Consider the following 14,768-nt stretch of genomic DNA (forward strand, 5'->3'; position numbering starts at 1 on the left):
GGTTTTCAACAAGGTACGGAGATTTCCCATATATCTCCTGCCCCCCCATATGCATACCTTCTCCATTCTCAACATCCCCCACCACAGTGGTACATTTGATAAACCTACATTGACACATCACAATCACCCAAAGTCCATAGTTTACATTATAGTTCACTCATGTTGTTGTACATTCTGTGGGTTTAGACAAATGTATAATGACATAGATCCACCATTATAGAATGATACAGAGTATTTCCTACCCTAAAAATCCTTTCTGCTTTGCCTATTCATTCCCCCTCCCCACGAGCCTGCCTTTCAAAATATTTCATTTTTGGGGGCGCCTGGGTGGCTCAGTAGGTTAAGCGGCTGCCTTTGGCTCAGGTCATGATCCCAGGTCCTGGGATCGAGCCCCGCATTGGGCTCCCTCCTTGACGGGAAGCCTGCTTCTCCCTCTTCTACTCCCCCCACTTGTGTTCCTGCTCTTGATATCTGTCTCCCTCTGTTAAATAAATATAAAATAAGATGAATAAAATAAAATAAAATAAAAAAAGTTTCATTTTTTTCAGAGCCTAGAATGTCCTAGTCATCAACAATATGACTACTGTTTATTAGCTAATAACTTGTCTCAGACAATATGTTCAGTTAATTACACATAGTATCTCATTTGTTTTACAATATCCCTGTGAGGCTGGTTATTATCATCATCATCATCATCATCATCATTATCACTTAAATTTTAAGTGTGAGGAAATTGAGCCATATGAAGATTTTTTTTATAACATGCACAAAACCAAATAGCTTAAAAGCAACTGAGCCAAGATTTGAATTAATTCTCTCAACTCCAATGTTAAGCTTTTAGCCACCACACCTACTTCTATGCCAAAAGACATTAGAAACATTTATTCGGTCTAGACAGTTGGGGGGAAACTCTGATGCCATAGTAGCAAAGTCATCAACTCTAACTTTAGAAGACAAGAGGGAATTGTTAATTAATAGATTTTTACCTACCAGGAGTGTCCTATTTTCATGGAAGCCTATTATATTAGTTTTTCATGGAATATTTCTAACTCATTCTAGCTAATAAAGCATATATTTGCCGAATACTGTGAAGTTACATTTATATAAAGTACCTTTCAGGGGCGCCTGGGTGGCTGAGTTGAGTCTCTGATTCTTGATTTCAGTTCAGGTCATGATCTCAGAGTCATTAGGCTCTGCATTCAGCAGGGAGTCTTCTTGAGATTCTCTCCCTCTCCCTCTGCTCCTCCCCTCCCCCCCGCTTACACATACTCTCTTTCTTTCAAATAAGTAAGTAAATAAATAATTTAAAAAGTAAAGTACCTTTCAGAGCCTTTCCATCCAGTTTTTATTTTCTAAATGTGTTTTATTTTTTTTTAATATATTGAATGGACAGTGTTGGGAGAACAACCTACAGAACGGAGTTATTGGCCTTTCCATCCTGTTTTTAAGAAAATAGAAAATTCAGTAAACATAATTTGGGCAGAAACACATGTTCTTTTTAAAGCTACGTTATAAGATGGTATTAATAAAACTCTCAAGCTGACTCAAATTCGTGTATCTTAAAGGTTGTGATAAAGTTTGTAGATTTAACATTGTTCTAGGAATAAATTAGACATTTCATTTCTTTTATTATTGCCAAAAAAAATATTAAGAGGAAAATGCAAAGAAATATCAATGCTATAACAGTATAATCATAAAAAATCAGATTTAAAAACCAAACAAAGACACAGAACAATTGAGAAGGAGTTTACATGAAGTCTGTGGGATATAAGTATGATATAAAAGATAATACTTTTAAAATATGTTATGCATATTATGAAATGACTTATTAAAGATATGATGGAAATAACTTCCCCTAAATTACCTAGAGATAGCCTGGAAATTTTTTTATCAACCAAAAGGACACTTTTAAGAATGAAAAGGGGCACTATTAAGAATTACACTGGGATAACAGGCATACAGTGAGACTGGCCCTGGGTAAACCTGGACCTTTGATCATCCTACTTGAAAAGAAAGATGCGTACGTCTCTGGTGTAGTTGGAGGTCTCCATCTGGAGTCTCTTCCGTGTTTCAGTTATAGAGTCTCTGAAGTACACCACACTAGGAATCTTTATATATCTGTGAATGTATTTTCATTGTAATCCATGCATTGTAAAGATAAGCCCTCTAAGAATTCCCAACATAATTCCAAAATTAGATCTCAGGCTCTTCACTGTAAGTTACAGAGAAAAACAGCTATTTAATGCTCCATACAAAATCCCATGTGTTACTATAGGAGCAGAGGAGGACTAATTTACCACTTGGTTATATATGTCTATTGTTGGGGCAACTCAGAGGAAGCTTATAGCATTTGCACTAAATTATCACCTAAATAATCTGCACTTGAAAGATTATAGAAGTAAAAAAAAAATTCAAGTCAGTAGTGTCAAGTGTCTATGATAAATTGTTAATAAGGGGCCTAAAATTTCAGCGTAAAAAGGTATCTTAAAGAAAGTCAGGCTAACACCCTTAATTTATAATTAAGCAAACTGAAGTTTTAATCAATTAAGTGATTTACCAAAATGAAATAAAAAATTGGTAAGGAGCTTACTAATCTTGACATTGCACATTCATGCTCTTTCCACTACAAAAGACTGTTCCCAATGAAGTGTCGTGGCTGCAGTCTTAATTTGCTTTTTTCCTGTTCCATCATGAGGAAATACTAAATATCCAAGGATCTGAGTGTTCCATACTCTGTATTTTGTTAGTCCCCTCCATGCCCCTCTTTGTAAATAAAGGGGCATCTGCTCACTATAATCCCAAATAGAATTTTCTTCCATTCTTAAGATCTCCATAAGTAGAAAGGGTTCACTCTTAAAATTCTACAACGATCTGAACAATATTGGTCTCTTTCCAGAATGAATAATTCTATAAAATATAGTGATAGAATACAGAGTACAACACAGCAGAATACAAGGTTAAAGTTCAAATGCTATAATTTCAAGCTATTGATCAATGGTAATTTTTGGCACCTCTGGGTTAATTCACTGGCATATAGCAAACAAGTTAAAGTATGAATGATTAATATCAAAGTAACTCAATTACATCAAAATAAAAGTAACTCATTTATTTTAATTTTCATAGATTTACTAAGCCAATATTTTCTTTCTTATTCCCATGGTTGGTCTATACTTCTAATCCATCCATTCATTTGTTTGTTTTTGGAAAATGTTATTGCCTCTAGTTAGAACTAAAAGAAGAAGAAGCAGCAGCTTTAATTAGGACAGAGCTAGAAAAAGAACTATCTTTAAATGAACCACTTGCTAAAAAAATTAGATCAAATTTCATCTTTCTAAAGGTATGATTAATCATCAAATATCTCATATTAATAAGACAGTATAGCAAAAACACTATCTGTTGATCACTTTTCAGTTCTCAAAAACAAGTACGTTGCACTTTTACCTGCCACTTTGAAACATTATAAACTAAAGTTATCAATCAGTTAAAATATATTAATATTCTTCAGTTCAAATGCCATAGTCTTTTGCATGTAAAAGGCTACATTTATACTATTTATATGTATAATATAATGGAATACAAATTAAAATTATTAATATTTGAAAAGTGATTTTGGAGTATTTTGAAGGTGATTTCCTCAGAGCTATAAAAATTATCAATTATATTGTTTGATATATTTTCCATGATAGTTCAGCAGTGTTAGATATTATATATTTTATTTCTAACTATAGTGAAATAAAAAAGGTCAGTATGAAAATTTACATAGAACTTAAGGGAATACAAATCTGGGTTAACAAGTGAATATATTTATTTTGAAGTTGGAAATAAAGGCAAAAAGCTTTTGTATTTCACCTAACCTGCTCCTATTTATTAAGTCCAAAGTAACTTAGACAGGTTTAATGTAAGTATGAGGAAGTCACCAATCTGCTGCTTTTATTTCATATCCACAGTGGAGGCTTCATTGAAATTTTTAGTGCTTCACGTCTTCTTTTTGCCACCTTTTTGGTTGTTTTTTTCCTGGAGATGTCTCTACAGGAGAGTTATTGGCAGGGATAGGGAAGTAGACAAGCCCCTTCCAAACAGACCCCTCAGGAAGCAAGGTCTTTGACCTTCACAATGTTTTATGATCACAAATCCACCATACTTCAAGGTAAATCTTTTTTTGCACTTGATAGATTTCTAAATTTGTTTAAACAAAGTAGATGTTAACAATTAGTCAGACTTCACTGGATCCTTCAGTTAATGAATCCTCTGAATTATAACCCCTTTATAAAGATTTTGACATTTTAAACAAAGGGAATAATCAGATATCTTGGCAAGAAATGTTTTCCTGTTTTATATGTTGAAGAGTTGTTACCAGTACCAATTTATATTCTTTTTTCTACTTCCCTAACCCTTTACATACAAATATACATATGCACACATACACATATGCACAACATGCAAACATGTATGTGTATCATTTGATCCCTCCCTAGGTGCCTGGGAGGAATAGAGTATAGATAAAGAAAAATTTGGCTCAAAATAACAGAATTTTAAAAAAATCTCATCATCTAAATTTCAGCTCAAAGAAAGAACAATTACAATGGTATACAATTTTTTTTTAAGATTTTTATTTATTTATTTGACAGAGAGATAGAGAGAGAGCACAAGTAGGCAGAGAGGCAGACAGAAGGAGAGGGAGAAGCAGACTCTCCACTGAGCAGGGAGCCCGACGTGGGACTTGATCCCAGGACTCTGGGATCATGACCTGAGCTGAAGGCAGCCGATTAACCGACTGAGCCACCCAGGTGCCCCATACAATGGTATACTAAAGGGACCACTGCTTATATGTCGATTCCTTCTCCAGTAACTAACCAAATTTGTCCATCACCATAAATAGCACATATCCCACAAGATAGAATAAATAATAAGACATGGAAAGAATAGGTTTGAATATTTATCTTTTGAAGCATATCATATTTAAATCTATATCTTTATCTTAAGTATTTGATTTTCCCTCATCTTTGGTACCAGTTGAGACCTGATTTGTGACCTGGGATGTGATCTATTCTGGAGAATGTTCCATGTGCACTAGAGAAGAATGTGTATTCCGTTGCTTTGGGATGGGATGTTCTGAATATATCTGCGAAGTCCATCTGGTCCAGTGTGTCATTTAAAGTCTTTATTTCCTTGTTGATGTTTTGCTTTGATCTGTCCATTTCAGTGAGGGGCATGTTAAAGTCCCCTACTATTATTGTATTGTTGTTGATGTGTTTCTTTGATTTTGTTATTAACTGGCTTATATAATTGGCTGTTCCCCTGTTAGGGACATAGATATTTAAAATGGTTAGATCTTCTTGTTGGATAGATCCTTTAAGTATGATGTAGTGTCCTTCCTCATCTCTTATTATAGTCTTTGGTTTAAAATTTAATTTGTCTGATATAAGGATTGCCACCCCAGCTTTCTTTTGGTGTCCATTAGCATGGTAAATGGTTTTCCACCCCCTCACTTTCAATCTGAGGTGTCTTTGGGTCTAAAATGAGTCTCTTGCAGACAGCATATCCATGGGTCTTTTTTTTCATCCAATCTAATACCCTGTGTCTTTTGATTGGGGCATTTAGCCCTTTACATTCAGGGTAACTATTGAAAGATATGAATTTAGTGCCATTGTATTGCCTGTGAGGTGACTGTTACTGTATATTGTCTCTCTTCCTTTCTGGTCTATGTTGCTTTTAGGCTCTTTCTTTGCTTGGAGGACCCCTTTCAATATTTCTTGTAGGGCTGGTTTGGCGTTTGCAAATTCTTGTAGTTTTTGTTTGTCCTGAAAGCTTTTTATTTCTCCTTCTGTTTTCAATGTCAGCCTAGCTGGGTATAGTATTCTTGGCTGCATATTTTTCTTGTTTAGTGCTCTGAATATATCATGCCAGTCCTTTCTGACCTGCCAGGTCTCTGTGGATAGGTCTGCTGCCATTCTAATGTTTCTACTGTTGTACGTTACAGACCTCTTGTCCCGAGCTGCTTTCAGGATTTTCTCTTTGTCTCTCAGACTTGTAAGTTTTACTATTAGATGTCAGGGTGTTGACCTATTTTTATTGATTTTGAGGGGGGTTCTCTGTGCCTCCTGGGTTTTGATGCCTGTTTCCTTCCCCAAATTAGGGAAGTTCTCTGCTATAATTTGCTCCAATATACCCTCTGGCCCTTTCTCTCTTTCTTCTTTTTCTGGGATCCCAATTATTCTAATGTTGTTTCGCTTTATGGTATCACTTATCTCTCGAATTCTGCCCTCTTGATCCAGTAGTTGTTTATCTCTCTTTTTCTCAGCTTCTTTATTCTCCATCATTTGGTCTTCTATATCACTAATTCTCTTTTCTGCCCCATTTATCCTAGCAGTTAGAGTTTTTTTTTTAAAGATTTTATTTATTTATTTGACAGAGAGAATGAGAGAGAGAGCACATGAGAGGGGGGAGGGTCAGAGGGAGAAGCAGACTCCCTGCCGAGCAGTGAGCCCGATGCGGGACTCGATCCAGGGACTCCAGGATCATGACCTGAGCTGAAGGCAGTCGCTTAACCAACTGAGCCACCCAGGCGCCCAGCAGTTAGAGTTTTGATTGCACCTCATTAATAGCCTTTTTGATTTTGACTTGGTTAGATTTTAGTTCTTTTATTTCTCCAGAAGGGGATTCTCTAGTATCTTCTGTACTTTTTTCAAGCCCAGCTAGTATCTTTATAATCATCATTCTGAACTGTAGTTCTGACATCTTACTGATGTCTGTTGATTAGGTCCCTGGCAGTCGGTACTGCCTCTTGTTCTTTTTTTTTTGAGGTGAGTTTTTCTGTCTGGTCATTTTGTCCAGAGGAGAATAGATGAATGAGGGAACAAAATGCTAATAGGGTAACAATGACCCCAGAAAAATATACACTAAACAAATCAGAAGAGACCTGAAACTGGGGAGTGGGGGGGGGGGGGCGGGGAAGAAAGGGAAAAAAAAAAAAAGAATATGACCAGGCTGGTGAAAATAACAGAGCCACACACTAGATTTTGGGTGTATTTTGGTCTGTTAGAAGAAATTGCCTCTCAAAATTTTAAAGAAAGAAAAACTTATATATATACAAAAATAAGGGTAAATGCGATGAAGGGATGGAATATGACTGTAAAGATGAAAACTAAAAAGGATTTTAAAAAAGGAATTGATAAGAAGTTGGTTGAAAAAAAGAATGAAAAAAAACTTTAAAAAAAGAGAATGTGATCAAGCAGGAGACTAGGACAACATCATACACTAGATTTAGGGTCTATTTGGTCTTTTAGAAGAAACTGTATCCCAAAATTTTAAAGAAAGAAAAACTTATATATATATACAAAAAATAAGGTTAAATACAATGAAGAGATAACGACTGTAAAAATCAAAAATTAAAAAAAGATTTTTAAAAAAGGAATTGATAAGATGTTGGTTGAAAAAGGAAAGAAGAAAAATTCAACTAAAAAAATAGAAAAAGAGAATAATAAAGAAAATTTAAACAATTAACTTTGGAAGACTAAAGCAGCATGAGGAAAAAAGCCATGAATTCTATGTGCTGTATTCCCCTAGCGCTGGAGTTCTGCCGTTCTCATTGATCAGTAAACTTGGTCTTGGCTGGCTGTTCTTGCTGATCTTCTGGGGGAGGGGCCTGTTGCCGTGGTTTCCAAATGTCTTTGCCGGAGGCGGAATTGCCCCGCCTTTGCTGGGGCCGGGCTAAGTAATCTGCTTGGGTTTGCTCTTGGGAGCTTTTGTTCCCTGCAAGCTTTCCATACAGTTTTGGAGGATGAGAGTGAAAATGGCGGCCTCCCAATCTCTGCCCCAGAGGAGCTGAGAACTCGGGGCCCCACTCCCCAGTGCGCCCACAGAGAAAAGCAGTCAGTCACTCCCGTCTCCCCGGTCTCCGGCCGCACTCCATGCTCACCTGGCCTGTGACCAAGTGTTTCTATCTCTGGCACCCGACTTGGTCCCACGCTGCTCGTCCCAGGGGAGGAAGGGGAGTCTCCCCAGATCTGCGGCTTGTTGGGTCCCTGCTGGAGGAGCAGTGGCCCGGATGTGCCGCAGATCATGGTTTATGGCAACCCCGAGCTGAGAGCCCGCTCCTCGGCTCCGTCTCTGCAGCCGGCTTCCCCGCTCCAATACCTGGAAGTTCTGCTGCACTCAGGCACCTCTGGTCTTCCTGTGACCCCGAGGGTCCTGAGAGCACACTGTCCCAGTGAGGGTTCCATCCCCCGCTTAGCCACTGGAGCGACGTCCCTCAGTGTAGCCGAGTTCTAAAAGTTCCGATTTTGTGCTCTGCTGCTCTATTACTTGCCGGTTGCGGCTGACAGAGGCCCCCTCCCCTGCAGTCTATCTTCCTGAATATCACCTCGGATTCACTTCTCACGTCCTACCTTCCAGAAAGTGGTCGCTTTTCTGTTCAGAGAGTTGCTATTTTTTTCTTCGATCTCATGCTGAGTTTGTAGGTGTTTAGAATGGTTTGATCCCTATCCAGCTGAATTCCTGGGACCAGATGAAATTTAGGTCTCCTACTCCTCTGCCATCTGGCTCCTCCCCCATTTTCCCTCATCTTTGAAATGATCAGTTAAAAAGCACAGGTGTAATTTCGGAGTCAGTTGAAAAGGGCCATATATCCTTTCTCCACAATGCCTGTCATCTGTATGTCAGAGTTCCCAGGACACTTACATTGTGTTGGATAAATTTGGATAATCACATCTTTATATTTAATTATCAATGTGAACTATAACCTGAGAAAATGAAAATACATAATAAGGGGGATTTAATTTTTATCACAAAATATCATGGCCAGAGAAGCAGAAGGACACAAAAAGGACTAAACAAAAACAAAACAAAACAACAAAACCTGCCTTATTAGGTTTTTGGTAAATCACTATTTATTACATAGCCCTCTGATTATTCCAAAAAGAAAGTGGTTAAAATAAGAAAATTCAAAAGTTTTCTATATCACAGGCCATTTATGAATTTAGGCCTTAGAGCAACAAAGGCAGAAGTTGTTATCTAGGGGCGCCTGGGTGGCTCAGTCGTTAAGCGTCTGCCTTCGGCTCAGGTCATGATCCCAGGGTCCTGGGATCGAGCCCCGCATCGGGCTCTCTGCTCGGCCGGGAGCCTGCTTCTCCCTCTCCCACTCCCCCTGCTTGTGTTCCCTCTCTAGCTGTCTCTCTCTCTCTCTGTCAAATAAATAAAAAATAAAAAAAAAAAAAAAAGAAGTTGTTATCTATTTATTTTGAATAGCCAGTTATAAAAAGCAATAGAAAACTTTCAGAGTAACTGACAAATATTTAAACCATTTCTATGTGTGTGTATGGATGGCTGACCATATATATATACATATATATATATATACACACACACACATACATACATACACACACATACATAGAGAGAGAGAGAAGGAGAGAGAGGAGAGAGAACTGTAATTCTCCTAGTGGTACTTGATACATTGTCCACACATCTGTTTGCCATAGAATCTTCAAGTGGGTATCTCTGAGTCTCTGTTTTGACATCTGTTTTCATAAGTGTCAATGTCTAGTCATTTTAATTCTATCCTGAAGAAGGCAGGTACTATACTTTCATTTTGTGGCATCCTTCTGAATTGTATCAAGTTCTGTTCTGGCAAACAGACAGTTTGATGCCCTCAGACCTTGGTTTCAAGCATTGTTAGGCAGGGTCAAGTCTATTCTTTACTTAAGGGCTAGAGAGGTCTTACTTCTAAACACCTTTCTCAGGTTACAGTAGAATGCTGCGTTTGATGAGGTATCTCCACGTTGGCTACTCATGTGTCTGTGTTCTCACAACAATGCGATAACCTCCAGAATAAGCATTCTTCTCACTGCTCTTCTCTGCCCAGCCTCACAAGTTTGTCACGGTGCACACACAGGTTGGTATCCATTCAGAGCCTTGAAGGGGACCCTGTGCAGTGCTCTAGATCTGCTTATCTGTGCAACTCCTTCATCACTGATTTCCTTTCTTCCAAATTCTGGCAGAGTCAGCAGCCCCAGCCCCTGCGTATCTTCTAGATAAAGCAGATTCTTTAGGCTCTAATCCCTGTGTCACAGTTTGGGTAGTGACCCCCACAGAAAGCAAGGGTGGATGTGGAGGTCCCTTCTGAAGTTCCTTTCTCTCTAGCATCACAGCCCAGTGTTGTTTAATGCCTGATAAACAGGTGTTTCATATGTGCTTACTGTCTTGGCTTCTCGTTATTTAAGGCAGGACACATGTAAAACCTGCTACTCTGTCAAGGCTCCATCTGAAGTTCCTTTCTACTTTTTTTTTTTTTTTTTTTTTTAAGATTTGCTTACTTAGTCTGGAAGAACCGGTCGGGGAGGGAGGAAGGTGGCAAGATGGTGTTGGAAAGCACTATGGTTTACGTGGACAACAGTGAGTATATGCAGAATGGGGACTTCTTACCCACCCGGCTGCAGGCTCAATAAGACGCTGTCAACATAGTCTGTCACTCTAAGACCCGCAGCAACCCTGAGAATAACGTGGCCCTCATCACACTGGCCAATGACTGTGAAGTGCTGACCACACTCACCCCTGACACCGGCTGCATTCTTTCCAAGCTCCACACTGTCCAACCCAGGGGCAAGATCACCTTCTGCCCTGGCATCCGTGTGGCCCATCTGGCCCTGACACACCAACAGGGCAAGAATCACAAGATGCACATCATTGCCTTTGTGGGAAGCCCCGTGGAGGACAGCCTTTGTAAACACATTGAATGGCAAAGATGGAACCGGTTCTCATCTGGTGACAGTGCCCCCTGGGCCCAGCTTGGCTGATGCCCTCATCAGTTCTCCAGTTCTGGCTGGTGAAGGTGGTGCCATGCTGGGTCTTAGTGCCAGTGACTTTGAATTCAGAGTGGATCCCAGTGCTGATCCTGAGCTGGCCCTGGCCCTCCGTGTCTCTATGGAAGAGCAGCGGCAGCGACAGGAGGAGGAGGCCTGGCAGGCAGCTGCAGCCTCTGCGGCTGAGGCGGGGATTGCTACAGCTGGGGCTGAAGACTCAGACGACGCTCTGCTGAAGATGACCATCAGCCAGCAGGAGTTTGGCCACACCGGGCTCCCTGACCTGAGCAGTATGACCGAGGAGGAGCATATCACCTATGCCATGCAGATGTCCCTGCAGGGTGCAGAGTTTGGCCAGGCAGAATCAGCTGACATCGATGCCAGTTCTGCCATGGACACATCTGAGTCCGCCAAGGAGGAGGAGGATTATGACGTGATGCAAGACCCCGAGTTCCTTCAGAGTGTGCTGGAGAGCGTTCTAGGCGTGGATCCCAACAATGAAGCTATTCGAAATGCCATGGGGTCCCTGGCCTCTGAGGCCAACGGATGGCAAGAAGGACAAGAAGGAGGAGGACAAGAAATGAGACTGGGGGCAGGGGTGGCTGAGCCTGCTCAGGGGGCTGCATAACTTGGGCAGGATGTAGGGTTAGATATGTTATCTGTAACCAGGACAACCTAAATAAAGCTTGGCAACTTTTGTTTTAAAAAAAATTTTTTTTGCTTACTTATTTTAGAGAGAGAGAGAGAGAGCACGGGGAGAGGGGCAGAGTGGCAGAGAAGGTCTTAAGCAGAGTCCATGCTCTTCGTGGAGCAGAGTCCATGCTGTTTGTGGAGCCCAGCACGGAGCTCTATCTCACAGCTCTAAGATCAGGACCCCAGCCGAAACCAACAGTCATTCCTTAACGGACTGTGCCACCCAGGCACCTTGATCTTATCTACTTTTAGTGCTTCTTTGCTTTTTTTCATCCTCCTCTGATTTGTCTCTTTAGTAATACCTTGAAAATTATGCATGTGTTCCTATTATTAAAATCTGAAATTTTATAACCATGATTTCCCAAACTACTTTAAAAAATGCATTACTCCTGATACCTTCCATTTTAGATAAAATATTTAACATGATTTTACTTTTTCTTTTCCTCTTCACCAATGATGTTGTTTTAGAAACAAAACTAATGTAGTTTTATATTAATATATTTTCCTTCAGGGATTATTTTTTAGCATTTGTGTTATCTCACTTTTTAAATGAGATTTAGGTATTTTCTTTGTTTTATCTCCATAATCAATATAATTCCTTTATACCATATTTTCCCATTGCTGAATTTTCTATTACATGAGATAAAGTGTGGGAAAGCCTGGCCCAACACAGGCATTTCATGAATAATATCTGCTGTTACTGCTGTCATAATCATTGTCATCATCATTAAACGGCACCACAATCACCATCAACATCAAAATTTCTCAAGCTGCAAATTGCCTTTTGAATTCATTTACCAATCACAAAGATGATAGATCTAAGTCTTTTGAAAGAAACCGTTCTCTCTCCCTTCCTATCTCCCTCTCCCTCTGTCTCAGAACATTTTGACAATTAGTTGGCTATACAAATAAATAATAGTAGTAGAGGAATAAACAAGTTCTATCGTATATTTTTTATAAGATTGTGGTTCTAAGGACTAAAAATTTCTGTAAGATTATCTGATGTATGGCCTACTTTAGAAAATTTAAGAAGCATCAAGTGTCACTATAAAGTCACTATCTAATTCTTTTGCAGAGATAATTCACATCTATAAATCACCATGATTATTTTAAAATAAAAACACATGTCTTCTGTTCAAAGAGAAATACTGCCTCAAATAGGAGGCATACTTATCATGACTTTGACCATAACACCAAGGACTTTGAACCTAAATTATCATTAAGAACTTTTCTTGACCCAATTCTCTCAAAAAGGATTGCAGTTATGAGTGTGGAAGTGATTTACCACTGGATTCCAATCTGGTTTTATGTCAAATACCTACCTTAATTAATGGGAATAATGATGAGTTTCAAGAAACCTGGAATTAGAATGCCAAGCCCTAACTTTCCCGAGTACTCATTCCATGTATAAGCTGGAGGAAAGAATACGTTTTGGATTTGTTATCAGTGACAGGAGGAAAACTAAGACAAAAAAAGCATGTTGATTACCATGTCTTTCCATTGTTATTCTATAAAGATTTTATTATATGTCAGAGATGATTTACTAAGCTCTTCTCCCATATATGTAACTTTTCTGAGGATGCATTTATGTATCCAACAGCAAAACTGTACCCCTTATATAAAATAAGTATGGGAATTCCATTAATAAAAGTTTGAATGAATATTGAAACTGTTTAGAAGTCCAAGTCAGTGGTGGAATATATGTGCAGACTTAAAGTTATGAATGCATTTGCATTTTTAAGGGAGCTTAAATCAATTCTCTTTATACATACCTGTCACAATTTGGGTTTAAGTTTTCTAAAATATGGTGTGAGAAGTGCAGGTCATGTAGCCCTTGTAATACACGTTGTTGTTCCCATCTTAGTGATGATATAATGAATCATGTTCATAATAAATCATTACAATAGCTTTCTCTGGTGGAATTCAGGTTCACACTTTGCTTTAGTACTCGATTCTTTAAACAGGCTATAGATTCATGGGCTGAGAAGCCACTTATGGGCTGGTGTTGTAGTTCTCTGTATGACCTGATGATGGAACATAAACAAATATGGACAACAAGGAAAAGTAGGTTTTTGAATGTGAAAACTTATTCCCAAAATCTTTCCTCAAATTGGAAAACTAAAGTTTACATATACAATTCCCATACCTCAGCATCCTCATGTAAAATTACAGAGCTGATTATGATTATCTTCAAATTTACCCCCAGCTCAAACATTCTATAATTTTATGAAAAATTCAGTTATACAAAATTGAAATCCTTCTTACTGAGACTTAAGCTTTTCTAATAAGAATTTTATTTCCTAGAATATATTAGTGATACAGATTTGGAATCTCTTTTCCAAAGGATCTTAAAAACCATGATGAATACTTGTCATTCTGGAATTTTTCAAATGTAACTGCCATTTTCCAGCTATGTTATATGTAAAAATCTCACTGAACATATCTAATTCCTTACATATAGAAGGGACACATAATTTGCCTATGTAAAGGGATTTTCTTCAGATGGTGTATCAGTTTTCTATTACTGTCATAATAAATCACCACCAATTCAGGAGCTTAAAATGATGCAAAGTTATTATTTTATAATTGTGCAGGTCAGAAGTCAGACATGGGTCAAAGCAAATGTGTTGGATGTCTGCATTCCTTTCTGGAAGGTCTAGGGGAAGATCTGTTTCTTTGTCCATTCAGATGATTGGCAGAATTCAGTTCCTTGCTGTTATAGCCTGAAGTCCCTGTTTCCTTGTGTGCTGTCCGTTAAATGCCATTCTCTCTTCTCCACCAAATTCCTTAGCTTGTGCCCTCCTTCCACCACCTTCAAATCTAGCAAAGGCTGTCCAAATTCATCTCAAGCTTTGAATCTCTACTGTTTCTTGTTTTATCACATCTCTCTGACTCTATATGTGTAAATTTTTCTCATTTTAAGGGCTCATGAGATTAGATTGGACACACTTGGATAATCCAGGATATATCCCTATCTCAAGATCCAAATGCTTAACCACATCTACAGAGTCCCCTTTGCCAAGTAATATAATATAGTCACAGGTTTCAGGAATAAGGGTATGGGCAGCTTTGGAGGGCCACAGATAGTCTTTCAAAGATCTTCCAGTTCTAAAATCTGTGATTGTACAATATTGCTTCCTTACTAATTGCTCAACTTTCCAAGAAAACTCATTCTGTACCCCAACTCCTTGAAGCCCCTTGAAGAGATGTTTTCTTCCTGCTTTAAATTTCACTTGGACTAAACTTTTTAATGTCCATTTGTCACCTATTGCATTT

General features: G+C 38.7%; 1 pseudogene; it reads left to right on the forward strand.

The window, feature by feature from the left end:
- Positions 1 to 10,187: 10,187 nt before the first annotated feature.
- On the forward strand, positions 10,188 to 11,400 carry LOC118541446 (26S proteasome non-ATPase regulatory subunit 4 pseudogene; annotated as a pseudogene).
- Positions 11,401 to 14,768: the final 3,368 nt, after the last annotated feature.

The sequence above is a fragment of the Halichoerus grypus genome, chromosome 6, assembly GCF_964656455.1.
Source record: "Halichoerus grypus chromosome 6, mHalGry1.hap1.1, whole genome shotgun sequence".
NCBI lineage: Eukaryota > Metazoa > Chordata > Mammalia > Carnivora > Phocidae > Halichoerus > Halichoerus grypus.